Source organism: Loxodonta africana, chromosome 13 (assembly GCF_030014295.1).
Source record: "Loxodonta africana isolate mLoxAfr1 chromosome 13, mLoxAfr1.hap2, whole genome shotgun sequence".
In the NCBI taxonomy this organism is placed as follows: Eukaryota; Metazoa; Chordata; class Mammalia; order Proboscidea; family Elephantidae; genus Loxodonta; species Loxodonta africana.
This window is the reverse complement of record NC_087354.1, coordinates 2624743-2643184: the sequence shown is the minus strand read 5'-3', so window position 1 is coordinate 2643184 and position 18442 is coordinate 2624743. Positions and strand designations below refer to the sequence as shown.

At 47.7% G+C, this 18442-nt stretch overlaps 11 non-coding genes across 11 annotated transcripts; all 11 read right to left on the bottom strand.

Moving 5' to 3' along the window:
• Positions 1-71: 71 nt before the first annotated feature.
• LOC135227442 (small nucleolar RNA SNORD115) lies at positions 72-149 on the bottom strand. Its single transcript, XR_010317607.1, has one exon. It is a non-coding gene; the product is annotated as a small nucleolar RNA SNORD115 (small nucleolar RNA).
• Positions 150-1749: 1600 nt separating this feature from the next.
• On the bottom strand, positions 1750-1830 carry LOC135227434 (small nucleolar RNA SNORD115). Its single transcript, XR_010317599.1, has one exon. It is a non-coding gene; the product is annotated as a small nucleolar RNA SNORD115 (small nucleolar RNA).
• Positions 1831-3452: 1622 nt separating this feature from the next.
• LOC135227441 (small nucleolar RNA SNORD115) lies at positions 3453-3530 on the bottom strand. The gene has a single exon (XR_010317606.1). It is a non-coding gene; the product is annotated as a small nucleolar RNA SNORD115 (small nucleolar RNA).
• Positions 3531-5130: 1600 nt separating this feature from the next.
• On the bottom strand, positions 5131-5211 carry LOC111747987 (small nucleolar RNA SNORD115). Its single transcript, XR_002783930.1, has one exon. It is a non-coding gene; the product is annotated as a small nucleolar RNA SNORD115 (small nucleolar RNA).
• A 1622-nt stretch (positions 5212-6833) lies between these two features.
• On the bottom strand, positions 6834-6911 carry LOC111748002 (small nucleolar RNA SNORD115). Its single transcript, XR_002783945.2, has one exon. It is a non-coding gene; the product is annotated as a small nucleolar RNA SNORD115 (small nucleolar RNA).
• Positions 6912-8511: 1600 nt separating this feature from the next.
• On the bottom strand, positions 8512-8592 carry LOC111747975 (small nucleolar RNA SNORD115). Its single transcript, XR_002783919.2, has one exon. It is a non-coding gene; the product is annotated as a small nucleolar RNA SNORD115 (small nucleolar RNA).
• Positions 8593-10212: 1620 nt separating this feature from the next.
• Positions 10213-10290, bottom strand: LOC135227572 (small nucleolar RNA SNORD115). Its single transcript, XR_010317735.1, has one exon. It is a non-coding gene; the product is annotated as a small nucleolar RNA SNORD115 (small nucleolar RNA).
• Positions 10291-11894: 1604 nt separating this feature from the next.
• On the bottom strand, positions 11895-11975 carry LOC135227433 (small nucleolar RNA SNORD115). The gene has a single exon (XR_010317598.1). It is a non-coding gene; the product is annotated as a small nucleolar RNA SNORD115 (small nucleolar RNA).
• A 1621-nt stretch (positions 11976-13596) lies between these two features.
• On the bottom strand, positions 13597-13674 carry LOC135227584 (small nucleolar RNA SNORD115). The gene has a single exon (XR_010317748.1). It is a non-coding gene; the product is annotated as a small nucleolar RNA SNORD115 (small nucleolar RNA).
• A 1604-nt stretch (positions 13675-15278) lies between these two features.
• LOC135227432 (small nucleolar RNA SNORD115) lies at positions 15279-15359 on the bottom strand. Its single transcript, XR_010317597.1, has one exon. It is a non-coding gene; the product is annotated as a small nucleolar RNA SNORD115 (small nucleolar RNA).
• A 1621-nt stretch (positions 15360-16980) lies between these two features.
• Positions 16981-17058, bottom strand: LOC135227571 (small nucleolar RNA SNORD115). Its single transcript, XR_010317734.1, has one exon. It is a non-coding gene; the product is annotated as a small nucleolar RNA SNORD115 (small nucleolar RNA).
• Positions 17059-18442: the final 1384 nt, after the last annotated feature.

Genomic DNA, 18442 nt, shown 5'->3' with positions numbered 1-18442 from the left:
GGTGAAAGGAATGAAAATGGGGGTCTGCTCTAAAGAAGATCTATAAGGCAGGGGCAAAGGAGTGTCTCCCAGGGCCTCAGCATAAACCCACTGAGCATGATTTTTAGGTCATCATCTCTCTTCGAGACAGGTTATGTCATCAGTGACCCGAGCCATATCTCTCCCCAGGAAAAATCCCCTGAGACCTGAAGATGCTTACCACAAATGTCTTTCTTCCACTGAGGAATGACACTGGGTGAGAGAATTCACACATCGTCTTCCAGTTTCCAGGGGAGTTGGCTTGACCCCCATGAAAGCAGGACAACAGACATCGACCTCACTATCCCTTGGAAAAGGGCAAATCAGTAAGACAAAGATCACAGGAAAGAAGCTCATTTCCCTATGGCTATGCTTTCTCCCAGATATTCGCAAACATATGCACAAAATCAAGACACTCATTTACAGCCCACTGGGGAGACTGTTGACCCTTGACACAAGGTGAGAATCGTGCCTGGATGTAGTACAAATTCTTAGGAGGAAACAGGCAAAAGGAGCCTTTGCAATCGATTAACCCTGACTGGTGTCTTGAAGGCAGCAAAATATGCGTCCAGGGGCACTGTCCAACGTATTGGACTCCCGGGAAATGGCACCCAAGAGTCCCAAGTAACTGGGAATCTTCAAATCAGCTGGAAGGACATTTGGAAATGAATTCCTTTCCAAGAATTGTGCCAACACTTCTAGAAATTTCCACAGTCCTCCAACACTTTGATTTCACCACTGAGCCATGTAGAGACACAATCCAATCTACCTCAGGCCCGAATAATCCCTATAGAGGGAGAACATCTCCCCCTGTATATCAACCACCACAGGATCCTGTGGGGCATACAGAAAAGCAGTTCTATAGAATATGAGATTCCAAAGAACTGTGCAGAAAGTGCTCTTTCCGCATGTGGAAGGCAGCAGTTATGCCTGCATTTCCTGACTAGAGTGTTAGCCGATCGTGACTTCCTGTGGCACGTACCTGAAACTAGTCATGACGCGCGCATCGCGTTTACCAAATGCCGTCGAACCTGACCTTAGTTTTTTGACTCAGATGTTTGTGCTTCTACCTTTTCTTGATAGCGACAGTGAGGTATCAGACTACTCGACTGTTCATCCAATGCCAGGATTTGTGGGAAAGATACCCTGCAGATCCTAATCGTCCAGTCGCAACTGACACAGGCATTCAACTATGGCAAGTATGTCCGGTTTCTCCAGTAGAGCTCCTAGCCATTCCCAAGCGGAAAATATATGAGAAAAGCACATTTGTCTAGCTGTGCATTCTCTCAATTCCGTAGACATAACAGGCTGGGCACCGGATGATCAAAAATTCCTCAAGTGGAAATTCTTCCAGGTTCCTGTGCTTCCTAACTATCCACCCGTGCATATCACCGCCACTTATTCAATCGGTCAGGTCAAGCTAAAAGCAGGGGACGCGTCTCAGCTTCTCCACAAAACCCGACTGCCTTTTGGGCTCCATTTTCACTTGTCCAAGTATCAGCAGGGACAAGGTAAAACTGCCATCATTCACTCACCTTGTGTTCTTCCTGTGGTGAATCTCTTGGGAGTAGGTCTTTCTAAGTCAGAGAAAAAGAGGAAAGGAGCCAAGGAATCAGCTTGACAAAAATCAGTCAGTGAGGAGTTTTCGATCACGTGCTGGACGTAAAAGGAATCAAAACGGGCTCCATTCTAAGGGAGATCATTAAGATTGGGGAAAAGCAGTTTCCCTCTGGGCCTCAGCGTGATCCTATTGAGCGTGATTTTAATGTCATCATTTCACTTCCAGAGAAGTGGAGGTGTCATCATTGACCCGAGACATATCAATCCCCAGGAAAAATCACCTGAGTCCTCAAGTTCCTTACCACAGACATCTTCCATCCAGCCCGGAATCATGCAGGATGAGAATGTTCGCACTTCCTCTTCCAGGTTCCTGGGGAGTAGCTTGACCCTCACGAAAGCGGGAAAACAGGCCTGGACCTTGCAATCCTTTTAGGAAGGACAAAGAAGTAAGCCAGACATCGCACGAGAGACATCCATGGTCTAACAGCTAAGGTTTTTCCCACATGTGCTCAAAAATATGGACAACATCAAGACACGCACTTCTAACCCATTAGGGAGAATGCTCACCCTTGACAGAAAGGCAGACATGTGCCAGATCAGGACATGGCATAGAGGTCTCAGACCGCAGTAAAAAAAAAACTCAGGAGGTCCCAGGCAAGGAGAGGCTTTTCATTTTGATCAGCCCTGGCCCATGTAACAAGGAAGCCAAATCTGTGTCCACAGGCACTGTCCCGTGCAAGAGCACTCTCAGGAAATTACACCCAAGGGTTCCCCAAACTGGGGATCTTCAAACGAACTGTGGGAAACTCGGAAGAGTGCTTACTCCAGGAATATGCCCCAAACTTCTCCTTCGAATTTCCGGAGTTTGATTTCACCCTTGTGCCATGCAGAGACACAGACCCGGCCACCTCTTTCCCAAAGAACGGTAACACAGGGAACATATCTCCTCCTGTTTATCAACCATCAGAAGATCTCTTGGCACAAACAGAGCAGGAGTCTTATGGAAACTCTACGGGATTCCAATGAACTGTGTAGGAACAGTGATCTTTGCACCCGTGCAAGGCAGCATTTACACCTGCATTCACTGTCTACAGCTCCAAGGAAACACGACTTCCTGTGGCATGAACCTGAAACTGCTCACGACCCTCGTGTCCTCCTCACACGTGGCATAGACCCTGACTTTAGATTTTCTACGCAGGTATCTGTGCAGCTACCTTCACTTGAAAGCTGGAGCCAGCTATCAGACTACGGAATCTCTCATCCAATTTCAAGATTCCTGGGAAAAGTGCCCTGCAGATCCTAAGAAGCCAGCTGAAACTGACAAACGCTTTCAATATGGCAAGTTGACCAGTCTCCCGTAGAGCTCTGAGCCATTCACCTCCCATAAATATCTTGGGAAAATACATTCTTCTCGTTGTGCATTTCTCAAAATTCCCTAGGACGTATCGGACTTGGACCCCGGCTATCGGAGACGACTCAAGCGCACATTTTTCAGGATCCTCAGATTCCTAAGTATCCATCCACGCACATCACTGCCACTTAGTCAACCAGGCAAGGTCAAGCAAACACCAGGGGACATGCCTCAGCTTTGTCAACAACCTCTACTGCCTTTTGGGCTGCATCCTCACTTGTCCAAGTGTCAGATGGGGCCAGGGAAAATCACGGTAATTCCCTCACCTTGTGACCTCGCCACGGTGAGTTTCATGGAAGCAGGTCTTTCTAAATGACACAAAAAGAGGAAAAGAGCCAAGGAATCAGCCTGACAAAAATCAGCCACCCAGGTGTTTTGGATCACTTGGTGCAGGTGAAAGGAATGAAAATGGGGGTCTGCTCTAAAGAAGATCTATAAGGCAGGGGCAAAGGAGTGTCTCCCAGGGCCTCAGCATAAACCCACTGAGCATGATTTTTAGGTCATCATCTCTCTTCGAGACAGGTTATGTCATCAGTGACCCGAGCCATATCTCTCCCCAGGAAAAATCCCCTGAGACCTGAAGATGCTTACCACAAATGTCTTTCTTCCACTGAGGAATGACACTGGGTGAGAGAATTCACACATCGTCTTCCAGTTTCCAGGGGAGTTGGCTTGACCCCCATGAAAGCAGGACAACAGACATCGACCTCACTATCCCTTGGAAAAGGGCAAATCAGTAAGACAAAGATCACAGGAAAGAAGCTCATTTCCCTATGGCTATGCTTTCTCCCAGATATTCGCAAACATATGCACAAAATCAAGACACTCATTTACAGCCCACTGGGGAGACTGTTGACCCTTGACACAAGGTGAGAATCGTGCCTGGATGTAGTACAAATTCTTAGGAGGAAACAGGCAAAAGGAGCCTTTGCAATCGATTAACCCTGACTGGTGTCTTGAAGGCAGCAAAATATGCGTCCAGGGGCACTGTCCAACGTATTGGACTCCCGGGAAATGGCACCCAAGAGTCCCAAGTAACTGGGAATCTTCAAATCAGCTGGAAGGACATTTGGAAATGAATTCCTTTCCAAGAATTGTGCCAACACTTCTAGAAATTTCCACAGTCCTCCAACACTTTGATTTCACCACTGAGCCATGTAGAGACACAATCCAATCTACCTCAGGCCCGAATAATCCCTATAGAGGGAGAACATCTCCCCCTGTATATCAACCACCACAGGATCCTGTGGGGCATACAGAAAAGCAGTTCTATAGAATATGAGATTCCAAAGAACTGTGCAGAAAGTGCTCTTTCCGCATGTGGAAGGCAGCAGTTATGCCTGCATTTCCTGACTAGAGTGTTAGCCGATCGTGACTTCCTGTGGCACGTACCTGAAACTAGTCATGACGCGCGCATCGCGTTTACCAAATGCCGTCGAACCTGACCTTAGTTTTTTGACTCAGATGTTTGTGCTTCTACCTTTTCTTGATAGCGACAGTGAGGTATCAGACTACTCGACTGTTCATCCAATGCCAGGATTTGTGGGAAAGATACCCTGCAGATCCTAATCGTCCAGTCGCAACTGACACAGGCATTCAACTATGGCAAGTATGTCCGGTTTCTCCAGTAGAGCTCCTAGCCATTCCCAAGCGGAAAATATATGAGAAAAGCACATTTGTCTAGCTGTGCATTCTCTCAATTCCGTAGACATAACAGGCTGGGCACCGGATGATCAAAAATTCCTCAAGTGGAAATTCTTCCAGGTTCCTGTGCTTCCTAACTATCCACCCGTGCATATCACCGCCACTTATTCAATCGGTCAGGTCAAGCTAAAAGCAGGGGACGCGTCTCAGCTTCTCCACAAAACCCGACTGCCTTTTGGGCTCCATTTTCACTTGTCCAAGTATCAGCAGGGACAAGGTAAAACTGCCATCATTCACTCACCTTGTGTTCTTCCTGTGGTGAATCTCTTGGGAGTAGGTCTTTCTAAGTCAGAGAAAAAGAGGAAAGGAGCCAAGGAATCAGCTTGACAAAAATCAGTCAGTGAGGAGTTTTCGATCACGTGCTGGACGTAAAAGGAATCAAAACGGGCTCCATTCTAAGGGAGATCATTAAGATTGGGGAAAAGCAGTTTCCCTCTGGGCCTCAGCGTGATCCTATTGAGCGTGATTTTAATGTCATCATTTCACTTCCAGAGAAGTGGAGGTGTCATCATTGACCCGAGACATATCAATCCCCAGGAAAAATCACCTGAGTCCTCAAGTTCCTTACCACAGACATCTTCCATCCAGCCCGGAATCATGCAGGATGAGAATGTTCGCACTTCCTCTTCCAGGTTCCTGGGGAGTAGCTTGACCCTCACGAAAGCGGGAAAACAGGCCTGGACCTTGCAATCCTTTTAGGAAGGACAAAGAAGTAAGCCAGACATCGCACGAGAGACATCCATGGTCTAACAGCTAAGGTTTTTCCCACATGTGCTCAAAAATATGGACAACATCAAGACACGCACTTCTAACCCATTAGGGAGAATGCTCACCCTTGACAGAAAGGCAGACATGTGCCAGATCAGGACATGGCATAGAGGTCTCAGACCGCAGTAAAAAAAAAACTCAGGAGGTCCCAGGCAAGGAGAGGCTTTTCATTTTGATCAGCCCTGGCCCATGTAACAAGGAAGCCAAATCTGTGTCCACAGGCACTGTCCCGTGCACGAGCACTCTCAGGAAATTACACCCAAGGGTTCCCCAAACTGGGGATCTTCAAACGAACTGTGGGAAACTCGGAAGAGTGCTTACTCCAGGAATATGCCTCAAACTTCTCCTTCGAATTTCCGGAGTTTGATTTCACCCTTGTGCCATGCAGAGACACAGACCCGGCCACCTCTTTCCCAAAGAACGGTAACACAGGGAACATATCTCCTCCTGTTTATCAACCATCAGAAGATCTCTTGGCACAAACAGAGCAGGAGTCTTATGAAAACTCTACGGGATTCCAATGAACTGTGTAGGAACAGTGATCTTTGCACCCGTGCAAGGCAGCATTTACACCTGCATTCACTGTCTACAGCTCCAAGGAAACACGACTTCCTGTGGCATGAACCTGAAACTGCTCACGACCCTCGTGTCCTCCTCACACGTGGCATAGACCCTGACTTTAGATTTTCTACGCAGGTATCTGTGCAGCTACCTTCACTTGAAAGCTGGAGCCAGCTATCAGACTACGGAATCTCTCATCCAATTTCAAGATTCCTGGGAAAAGTGCCCTGCAGATCCTAAGAAGCCAGCTGAAACTGACAAACGCTTTCAATATGGCAAGTTGACCAGTCTCCCGTAGAGCTCTGAGCCATTCACCTCCCATAAATATCTTGGGAAAATACATTCTTCTCGTTGTGCATTTCTCCCAATTCCCTAGGACGTATCGGACTTGGACCCCGGCTATCGGAGACGACTCAAGCGCACATTTTTCAGGATCCTCAGATTCCTAAGTATCCATCCACGCACATCACTGCCACTTAGTCAACCAGGCAAGGTCAAGCAAACACCAGGGGACATGCCTCAGCTTTGTCAACAACCTCTACTGCCTTTTGGGCTGCATCCTCACTTGTCCAAGTGTCAGATGGGGCCAGGGAAAATCACGGTAATTCCCTCACCTTGTGACCTCGCCACGGTGAGTTTCATGGAAGCAGGTCTTTCTAAATGACACAAAAAGAGGAAAAGAGCCAAGGAATCAGCCTGACAAAAATCAGCCACCCAGGTGTTTTGGATCACTTGGTGCAGGTGAAAGGAATGAAAATGGGGGTCTGCTCTAAAGAAGATCTATAAGGCAGGGGCAAAGGAGTGTCTCCCAGGGCCTCAGCATAAACCCACTGAGCATGATTTTTAGGTCATCATCTCTCTTCGAGACAGGTTATGTCATCAGTGACCCGAGCCATATCTCTCCCCAGGAAAAATCCCCTGAGACCTGAAGATGCTTACCACAAATGTCTTTCTTCCACTGAGGAATGACACTGGGTGAGAGAATTCACACATCGTCTTCCAGTTTCCAGGGGAGTTGGCTTGACCCCCATGAAAGCAGGACAACAGACATCGACCTCACTATCCCTTGGAAAAGGGCAAATCAGTAAGACAAAGATCACAGGAAAGAAGCTCATTTCCCTATGGCTATGCTTTCTCCCAGATATTCGCAAACATATGCACAAAATCAAGACACTCATTTACAGCCCACTGGGGAGACTGTTGACCCTTGACACAAGGTGAGAATCGTGCCTGGATGTAGTACAAATTCTTAGGAGGAAACAGGCAAAAGGAGCCTTTGCAATCGATTAACCCTGACTGGTGTCTTGAAGGCAGCAAAATATGCGTCCAGGGGCACTGTCCAACGTATTGGACTCCCGGGAAATGGCACCCAAGAGTCCCAAGTAACTGGGAATCTTCAAATCAGCTGGAAGGACATTTGGAAATGAATTCCTTTCCAAGAATTGGGCCAACACTTCTAGAAATTTCCACAGTCCTCCAACACTTTGATTTCACCACTGAGCCATGTAGAGACACAATCCAATCTACCTCAGGCCCGAATAATCCCTATAGAGGGAGAACATCTCCCCCTGTATATCAACCACCACAGGATCCTGTGGGGCATACAGAAAAGCAGTTCTATAGAATATGAGATTCCAAAGAACTGTGCAGAAAGTGCTCTTTCCGCATGTGGAAGGCAGCAGTTATGCCTGCATTTCCTGACTAGAGTGTTAGCCGATCGTGACTTCCTGTGGCACGTACCTGAAACTAGTCATGACGCGCGCATCGCGTTTACCAAATGCCGTCGAACCTGACCTTAGTTTTTTGACTCAGATGTTTGTGCTTCTACCTTTTCTTGATAGCGACAGTGAGGTATCAGACTACTCGACTGTTCATCCAATGCCAGGATTTGTGGGAAAGATACCCTGCAGATCCTAATCGTCCAGTCGCAACTGACACAGGCTTTCAACTATGGCAAGTATGTCCGGTTTCTCCAGTAGAGCTCCTAGCCATTCCCAAGCGGAAAATATATGAGAAAAGCACATTTGTCTAGCTGTGCATTCTCTCAATTCCGTAGACATAACAGGCTGGGCACCGGATGATCAAAAATTCCTCAAGTGGAAATTCTTCCAGGTTCCTGTGCTTCCTAACTATCCACCCGTGCATATCACCGCCACTTATTCAATCGGTCAGGTCAAGCTAAAAGCAGGGGACGCGTCTCAGCTTCTCCACAAAACTCGACTGCCTTTTGGGCTCCATTTTCACTTGTCCAAGTATCAGCAGGGACAAGGTAAAACTGCCATCATTCACTCACCTTGTGTTCTTCCTGTGGTGAATCTCTTGGGAGTAGGTCTTTCTAAGTCAGAGAAAAAGAGGAAAGGAGCCAAGGAATCAGCTTGACAAAAATCAGTCAGTGAGGAGTTTTCGATCACGTGCTGGACGTAAAAGGAATCAAAACGGGCTCCATTCTAAAGGAGATCATTAAGATTGGGGAAAAGCAGTTTCCCTCTGGGCCTCAGCGTGATCCTATTGAGCGTGATTTTAATGTCATCATTTCACTTCCAGAGAAGTGGAGGTGTCATCATTGACCCGAGACATATCAATCCCCAGGAAAAATCACCTGAGTCCTCAAGTTCCTTACCACAGACATCTTCCATCCAGCCCGGAATCATGCAGGATGAGAATGTTCGCACTTCCTCTTCCAGGTTCCTGGGGAGTAGCTTGACCCTCACGAAAGCGGGAAAACAGGCCTGGACCTTGCAATCCTTTTAGGAAGGACAAAGAAGTAAGCCAGACATCGCACGAGAGACATCCATGGTCTAACAGCTAAGGTTTTTCCCACATGTGCTCAAAAATATGGACAACATCAAGACACGCACTTCTAACCCATTAGGGAGAATGCTCACCCTTGACAGAAAGGCAGACATGTGCCAGATCAGGACATGGCATAGAGGTCTCAGACCGTAGTAAAAAAAACTCAGGAGGTCCCAGGCAAGGAGAGGCTTTTCATTTTGATCAGCCCTGGCCCATGTAACAAGGAAGCCAAATCTGTGTCCACAGGCACTGTCCCGTGCACGAGCACTCTCAGGAAATTACACCCAAGGGTTCCCCAAACTGGGGATCTTCAAACGAACTGTGGGAAACTCGGAAGAGTGCTTACTCCAGGAATATGCCTCAAACTTCTCCTTCGAATTTCCGGAGTTTGATTTCACCCTTGTGCCATGCAGAGACACAGACCCGGCCACCTCTTTCCCAAAGAACGGTAACTCAGGGAACATATCTCCTCCTGTTTATCAACCATCAGAAGATCTCTTGGCACAAACAGAGCAGGAGTCTTATGGAAACTCTACGGGATTCCAATGAACTGTGTAGGAACAGTGATCTTTGCACCCGTGCAAGGCAGCATTTACACCTGCATTCACTGTCTACAGCTCCAAGGAAACACGACTTCCTGTGGCATGAACCTGAAACTGCTCACGACCCTCGTGTCCTCCTCACACGTGGCATAGACCCTGACTTTAGATTTTCTACGCAGGTATCTGTGCAGCTACCTTCACTTGAAAGCTGGAGCCAGCTATCAGACTACGGAATCTCTCATCCAATTTCAAGATTCCTGGGAAAAGTGCCCTGCAGATCCTAAGAAGCCAGCTGAAACTGACAAACGCTTTCAATATGGCAAGTTGACCAGTCTCCCGTAGAGCTCTGAGCCATTCACCTCCCATAAATATCTTGGGAAAATACATTCTTCTCGTTGTGCATTTCTCAAAATTCCCTAGGACGTATCGGACTTGGACCCCGGCTATCGGAGACGACTCAAGCGCACATTTTTCAGGATCCTCAGATTCCTAAGTATCCATCCACGCACATCACTGCCACTTAGTCAACCAGGCAAGGTCAAGCAAACACCAGGAGACATGCCTCAGCTTTGTCAACAACCTCTACTGCCTTTTGGGCTGCATCCTCACTTGTCCAAGTGTCAGATGGGGCCAGGGAAAATCACGGTAATTCCCTCACCTTGTGACCTCGCCACGGTGAGTTTCATGGAAGCAGGTCTTTCTAAATGACACAAAAAGAGGAAAAGAGCCAAGGAATCAGCCTGACAAAAATCAGCCACCCAGGTGTTTTGGATCACTTGGTGCAGGTGAAAGGAATGAAAATGGGGGTCTGCTCTAAAGAAGATCTATAAGGCCGGGGCAAAGGAGTGTCTCGCAGGGCCTCAGCATAAACCCACTGAGCACGATTTTGAGGTCATCATCTCTCTTCGAGACAGGTTATGTCATCATTGACCCGAGCCATATCTCTCCCCAGGAAAAATCCCCTGAGACCTGAAGATGCTTACCACAAATGTCTTCCTTCCACCGAGGAATGACACTGGGTGAGAGAATTCACACATCGTCTTCCAGTTTCCAGGGGAGTTGGCTTGACCCCCATGAAAGCAGGACAACAGACATCGACCTCACTATCCCTTGGAAAAGGGCAAATCGGTAAGACAAAGATCACAGGAGAGAAGCTCACTTCCCTATGGCTATGCTTTCTCCCAGATAGTCACAAACATATGCACAAAATCAAGACACCCATTTACAACCCACTGGGGAGACTGCTGACCCTTGACACAAGGTGAGACTCGTGCCTGGATGTAGTACAAATTCTTAGGAGCACGCAGGCAACAGGAGCCTTTGCAATTGATTAACCCCGACTGATGTGTTGAAGGCAGCCAAATATGCGTCCAGGGGCACTGTCCAACGTGTTGGACTCTCGGGAAACGGCACCCAAGAGTCCCCAGTAACTGGGGATCTTCAAATCAGCTGGAAGGACATTTGGAAATGAGTTCCTTTCCAAGAATTGTGCCAACACTTCTAGAAATTTCCACAGTCCTTCAACACTTTGATTTCACCACTGAGCCGTGTAGAGACACAATCCAATCTACCTCAGGCCCGAATAATCCCTATAGAGGGAGAACATCTCCACCTGTATATCAACCACCACAGGATCCTGTGGGGCATACAGAAAAGCAGTTCTACAGAATCTCTATGAGATTCCAAAGAACTGTCAAGAAAATGATCTTTCCGCATGTGGAAGGCAGCAGTTATGCCTGCATTTCCTGACTAGAGTGTTAGCCGATCGTGACTTCCTGTGGCACGTACCTGAAACTAGTCATGACGCGCGCATCGCGTTTACCAAATGCCATCGAACCTGACCTTAGTTTTTTGACTCAGATATTTGTGCTGCTACCTTTTCTTGATAGCGACAGTGAGGTATCAGACTACTCGATTGTTCATCCAATGCCAGGATTTGTGGGAAAGATACCCGGCAGATCCTAATCGTCCAGTCGCAACTGACACAGGCTTTCAACTATGGCAAGTATGTCCGGTTTCTCCAGTAGAGCTCCTAGCCATTCCCAAGCGGAAAATATATGAGAAAAGCACATTTGTCTCGCTGTGCATTCTCTCAATTCCGTAGACATAACAGGCTGGGCACCGGATGATCAAAAATTCCTCAAGTGGAAATTCTTCCAGGTTCCTGTGCTTCCTAACACTCCACCCGTGCATATCACCGCCACTTATTCAATTGGTCAGGTCAAGCTAAAAGCAGGGCACGCGTCTCAGCTTCTCCACAAAACCCGACTGCCTTTTGGGCTCCATTTTCACTTGTCCAAGTATCAGCAGGGACAAGGTAAAACTGCCATCATTCACTCACCTTGTGTTCTTCCTGTGGTGAATCTCTTGGGAGTAGGTCTTTCTAAGTCAGAGAAAAAGAGGAAAGGAGCCAAGGAATCAGCTTGACAAAAATCGGTCAGTGAGGAGTTTTCGATCACGTGCTGGACGTAAAAGGAATCAAAACGGGCTCCATTCTAAAGGAGATCATTAAGATTGGGGAAAAGCAGTTTCCCTCTGGGCCTCAGCGTGATCCTATTGAGCGTGATTTTAATGTCATCATTTCACTTCCAGAGAAGTGGAGGTGTCATCATTGACCCGAGACATATCAATCCCCAGGAAAAATCACCTGAGTCCTCAAGTTCCTTACCACAGACATCTTCCATCCAGCCCGGAATCATGCAGGATGAGAATGTTCGCACATCCTCTTCCAGGTTCCTGGGGAGTAGCTTGACCCTCATGAAAGCGGGAAAACAGGCCTGGACCTTGCAATCCTTTTAGGAAGGACAAAGAAGTAAGCCAGACATCGCACGAGAGACATCCATGGTCTAACAGCTAAGGTTTTTCCCACATGTGCTCAAAAATATGGACAACATCAAGACACGCACTTCTAACCCATTAGGGAGACTGCTCACCCTTGACAGAAAGGCAGACATGTGCCAGATCAGGACATGGCATAGAGGCCTCAGACAGTAGTAAAAAAAAACTCAGGAGGTCCCAGGGAAGGAGAAGCTTTTCGTTTTGATCAGCCCTGGCCCATGTAACAAGGAAGCCAAATCTGTGTCCACAGGCACTGTCCCGTGCACGAGCACTCTCAGCAAATTACACCCAAGGGTTCCCCAAACTGGGGATCTTCAAACGAGCTGTGGAACACTCAGAAGAGTGCTTACTCCAAGAATTTGCCCCAAACTTCTCCTACCAATTTCCGGAGTTTGATTTCACCCTTGTGCCATGCAGAGACACAGACCCGGCCACCTCTTTCCCAAAGAACGGTAACACAGGGAACATATCTCCTCCTGTTTATCAACCATCAGAAGATCTCTTGGCACAAACAGAGCAGGAGTCTTATGGAAACTCTACGGGATTCCAACGAACTGTGTAGGAACAGTGATCTTTGCACTCGTGCAAGGCAGCATTTACACCTGCATTCACTGTCTACAGCTCCAAGGAAACACGACTTCCTGTGGCATGAACCTGAAACTGCTCACGACCCTCGTGTCCTCCTCACACGTGGCATAGACCCTGACTTTAGATTTTCTACGCAGGTATCTGTGCAGCTACCTTCACTTGAAAGCTGGAGCCAGCTATCAGACTACGGAATCTCTCATCCAATTTCAAGATTCCTGGGAAAAGTGCCCTGCAGATCCTAAGAAGCCAGCTGAAACTGACAAACGCTTTCAATATGGCAAGTTGACCAGTCTCCCGTAGAGCTCTGAGCCATTCACCTCCCATAAATATCTTGGGAAAATACATTCTTCTCGTTGTGCATTTCTCAAAATTCCCTAGGATGTATCGGACTTGGACCCCGGCTATCGGAGACGACTCAAGCGCACATTTTTCAGGATCCTCAGATTCCTGAGTATCCACCCACGCACATCACTGCCACTTAGTCAACCAGGCAAGGTCAAGCAAACACCAGGGGACATGCCTCAGCTTTGTCAACAACCTCTACTGCCTTTTGGGCTGCATCCTCACTTGTCCAAGTGTCAGATGGGGCCAGGGAAAATCACGGTAATTCCCTCACCTTGTGACCTCGCCACGGTGAGTTTCATGGAAGCAGGTCTTTCTGAATGACACAAAAAGAGGAAAAGAGCCAAGGAATCAGCCTGGCAAAAATCAGCCACCCAGGTGTTTTGGATCACTTGGTGTAGGTGAAAGGAATGAAAATGGGGGTCTGCTCTAAAGAAGATCTATAAGGCCGGGGCAAAGGAGTGTCTCGCAGGGCCTCAGCATAAACCCACTGAGCACGATTTTGAGGTCATCATCTCTCTTCGAGACAGGTTATGTCATCAGTGACCCGAGCCATATCTCTCCCCAGGAAAAATCCCCTGAGACCTGAAGATGCTTACCACAAATGTCTTCCTTCCACCGAGGAATGACACTGGGTGAGAGAATTCACACATCGTCTTCCAGTTTCCAGGGGAGTTGGCTTGACCCCCATGAAAGCAGGACAACAGACATCGACCTCACTATCCCTTGGAAAAGGGCAAATCAGTAAGACAAAGATCACAGGAGAGAAGCTCACTTCCCTATGGCTATGCTTTCTCCCAGATAGTCGCAAACATATGCACAAAATCAAGACACCCATTTACAACCCACTGGGGAGACTGCTGACCCTTGACACAAGGTGAGACTCGTGCCTGGATGTAGTACAAATTCTTAGGAGCACGCAGGCAACAGGAGCCTTTGCAATTGATTAACCCCGACTGATGTGTTGAAGGCAGCCAAATATGCGTCCAGGGGCACTGTCCAACGTGTTGGACTCTCGGGAAACGGCACCCAAGAGTCCCCAGTAACTGGGGATCTTCAAATCAGCTGGAAGGACCTTTGGAAATGAGTTCCTTTCCAAGAATTGTGCCAACACTTCTAGAAATTTCCACAGTCCTTCAACACTTTGATTTCACCACTGAGCCGTGTAGAGACACAATCCAATCTACCTCAGGCCCGAATAATCCCTATAGAGGGAGAACATCTCCACCTGTATATCAACCACCACAGGATCCTGTGGGGCATACAGAAAAGCAGTTCTACAGAATCTCTATGAGATTCCAAAGAACTGTCAAGAAAATGATCTTTCCGCATGTGGAAGGCAGCAGTTATGCCTGCATTTCCTGACTAGAGTGTTAGCCGATCATGACTTCCTGTGGCACGTACCTGAAACTAGTCATGACGCGCGCATCGCGTTTACCAAATGCCATCGAACCTGACCTTAGTTTTTTGACTCAGATATTTGTGCTGCTACCTTTTCTTGATAGCTACAGTGAGGTATCAGACTACTCGATTGTTCATCCAATGCCAGGATTTGTGGGAAAGATACCCGGCAGATCCTAATCGTCCAGTCGCAACTGACACAGGCTTTCAACTATGGCAAGTATGTCCGGTTTCTCCAGTAGAGCTCCTAGCCATTCCCAAGCGGAAAATATATGAGAAAAGCACATTTGTCTCGCTGTGCATTCTCTCAATTCCGTAGACATACCAGGCTGGGCACCGGATGATCAGAAATTCCTCAAGTGGAAATTCTTCCAGGTTCCTGTGCTTCCTAACTATCCATCCGTGCATATCACCGCCACTTATTCAATCGGTCAGGTCAAGCTAAAAGCAGGGTACGCGTCTCAGCTTCTCCACAAAACCCGACTGCCTTTTGGGCTCCATTTTCACTTGACCAAGTATCAGCAGGGACAAGGTAAAACTGCCGTCATTCACTCACCTTGTGTTCTTCCTGTGGTGAATCTCTTGGAAGTAGGTCTTTCTAAGTCAGAGAAAAAGAGGAAAGGAGCCAAGGAATCAGCTTGACAAAAATTGGTCAGTGAGGAGTTTAGGATCACGTGCTGGACGTAAAAGGAATCAAAACGGGCTCCATTCTAAAGGAGATCATTAAGATTGGGGAAAAGCAGTTTCCCTCTGGGCCTCAGCGTGATCCTATTGAGCGTGATTTTAATGTCATCATTTCACTTCCAGAGAAGTGGAGGTGTCATCATTGACCCGAGACATATCAATCCCCAGGAAAAATCACCTGAGTCCTCAAGTTCCTTACCACAGACATCTTCCATCCAGCCCGGAATCATGCAGGATGAGAATGTTCGCACATCCTCTTCCAGGTTCCTGGGGAGTAGCTTGACCCTCATGAAAGCGGGAAAACAGGCCTGGACCTTGCAATCCTTTTAGGAAGGACAAAGAAGTAAGCCAGACATCGCACGAGAGACATCCATGGTCTAACAGCTAAGGTTTTTCCCACATGTGCTCAAAAATATGGACAACATCAAGACACGCACTTCTAACCCATTAGGGAGACTGCTCACCCTTGACAGAAAGGCAGACATGTGCCAGATCAGGACATGGCATAGAGGCCTCAGACAGTAGTAAAAAAAAACTCAGGAGGTCCCAGGGAAGGAGAAGCTTTTCGTTTTGATCAGCCCTGGCCCATGTAACAAGGAAGCCAAATCTGTGTCCACAGGCACTGTCCCGTGCACGAGCACTCTCAGCAAATTACACCCAAGGGTTCCCCAAACTGGGGATCTTCAAACGAGCTGTGGAACACTCAGAAGAGTGCTTACTCCAAGAATTTGCCCCAAACTTCTCCTACCAATTTCCGGAGTTTGATTTCACCCTTGTGCCATGCAGAGACACAGACCCGGCCACCTCTTTCCCAAAGAACGGTAACTCAGGGAACATATCTCCTCCTGTTTATCAACCATCAGAAGATCTCTTGGCACAAACAGAGCAGGAGTCTTATGGAAACTCTACGGGATTCCAACGAACTGTGTAGGAACAGTGATCTTTGCACTCGTGCAAGGCAGCATTTACACCTGCATTCACTGTCTACAGCTCCAAGGAAACACGACTTCCTGTGGCATGAACCTGAAACTGCTCACGACCCTCGTGTCCTCCTCACACGTGGCATAGACCCTGACTTTAGATTTTCTACGCAGGTATCTGTGCAGCTACCTTCACTTGAAAGCTGGAGCCAGCTATCAGACTACGGAATCTCTCATCCAATTTCAAGATTCCTGGGAAAAGTGCCCTGCAGATCCTAAGAAGCCAGCTGAAACTGACAAACGCTTTCAATATGGCAAGTTGACCAGTCTCCCGTAGAGCTCTGAGCCATTCACCTCCCATAAATATCTTGGGAAAATACATTCTTCTCGTTGTGCATTTCTCAAAATTCCCTAGGATGTATCGGACTTGGACCCCGGCTATCGGAGACGACTCAAGCGCACAGTTTTCAGGATCCTCAGATTCCTGAGTATCCATCCACGCACATCACTGCCACTTAGTCAACCAGGCAAGGTCAAGCAAACACCAGGGGACATGCCTCAGCTTTGTCAACAACCTCTACTGCCTTTTGGGCTGCATCCTCACTTGTCCAAGTGTCAGATGGGGCCAGGGAAAATCACGGTAATTCCCTCACCTTGTGACCTCGCCACGGTGAGTTTCATGGAAGCAGGTCTTTCTAAATGACACAAAAAGAGGAAAAGAGCCAAGGAATCAGCCTGGCAAAAATCAGCCACCCAGGTGTTTTGGATCACTTGGTGTAGGTGAAAGGAATGAAAATGGGGGTCTGCTCTAAAGAAGATCTATAAGGCCGGGGCAAAGGAGTGTCTCGCAGGGCCTCAGCATAAACCCACTGAGCACGATTTTGAGGTCATCATCTCTCTTCGAGACAGGTTATGTCATCATTGACCCGAGCCATATCTCTCCCCAGGAAAAATCCCCTGAGACCTGAAGATGCTTACCACAAATGTCTTCCTTCCACCGAGGAATGACACTGGGTGAGAGAATTCACACATCGTCTTCCAGTTTCCAGGGGAGTTGGCTTGACCCCCATGAAAGCAGGACAACAGACATCGACCTCACTATCCCTTGGAAAAGGGCAAATCGGTAAGACAAAGATCACAGGAGAGAAGCTCACTTCCCTATGGTTATGCTTTCTCCCAGATAGTCGCAAACATATGCACAAAATCAAGACACCCATTTACAACCCACTGGGGAGACTGCTGACCCTTGACACAAGGTGAGACTCGTGCCTGGATGTAGTACAAATTCTTAGGAGCACGCAGGCAACAGGAGCCTTTGCAATTGATTAACCCCGACTGATGTGTTGAAGGCAGCCAAATATGCGTCCAGGGGCACTGTCCAACGTGTTGGACTCTCGGGAAACGGCACCCAAGAGTCCCCAGTAACTGGGGATCTTCAAATCAGCTGGAAGGACCTTTGGAAATGAGTTCCTTTCCAAGAATTGTGCCAACACTTCTAGAAATTTCCACAGTCCTTCAACACTTTGATTTCACCACTGAGCCGTGTAGAGACACAATCCAATCTACCTCAGGCCCGAATAATCCCTGTAGAGGGAGAACATCTCCACGTGTATATCAACCACCACAGGATCCTGTGGGGCATACAGAAAAGCAGTTCTACAGAATCTCTATGAGATTCCAAAGAACTGTCAAGAAAATGATCTTTCCGCATGTGGAAGGCAGCAGTTATGCCTGCATTTCCTGACTAGAGTGTTAGCCGATCATGACTTCCTGTGGCACGTACCTGAAACTAGTCATGACGCGCGCATCGCGTTTACCAAATGCCATCGAACCTGACCTTAGTTTTTTGACTCAGATATTTGTGCTGCTACCTTTTCTTGATAGCTACAGTGAGGTATCAGACTACTCGATTGTTCATCCAATGCCAGGATTTGTGGGAAAGATACCCGGCAGATCCTAATCGTCCAGTCGCAACTGACACAGGCTTTCAACTATGGCAAGTATGTCCGGTTTCTCCAGTAGAGCTCCTAGCCATTCCCAAGCGGAAAATATATGAGAAAAGCACATTTGTCTCGCTGTGCATTCTCTCAATTCCGTAGACATACCAGGCTGGGCACCGGATGATCAGAAATTCCTCAAGTGGAAATTCTTCCAGGTTCCTGTGCTTCCTAACTATCCACCCGTGCATATCACCGCCACTTATTCAATCGGTCAGGTCAAGCTAAAAGCAGGGTACGCGTCTCAGCTTCTCCACAAAACCCGACTGCCTTTTGGGCTCCATTTTCACTTGACCAAGTATCAGCAGGGACAAG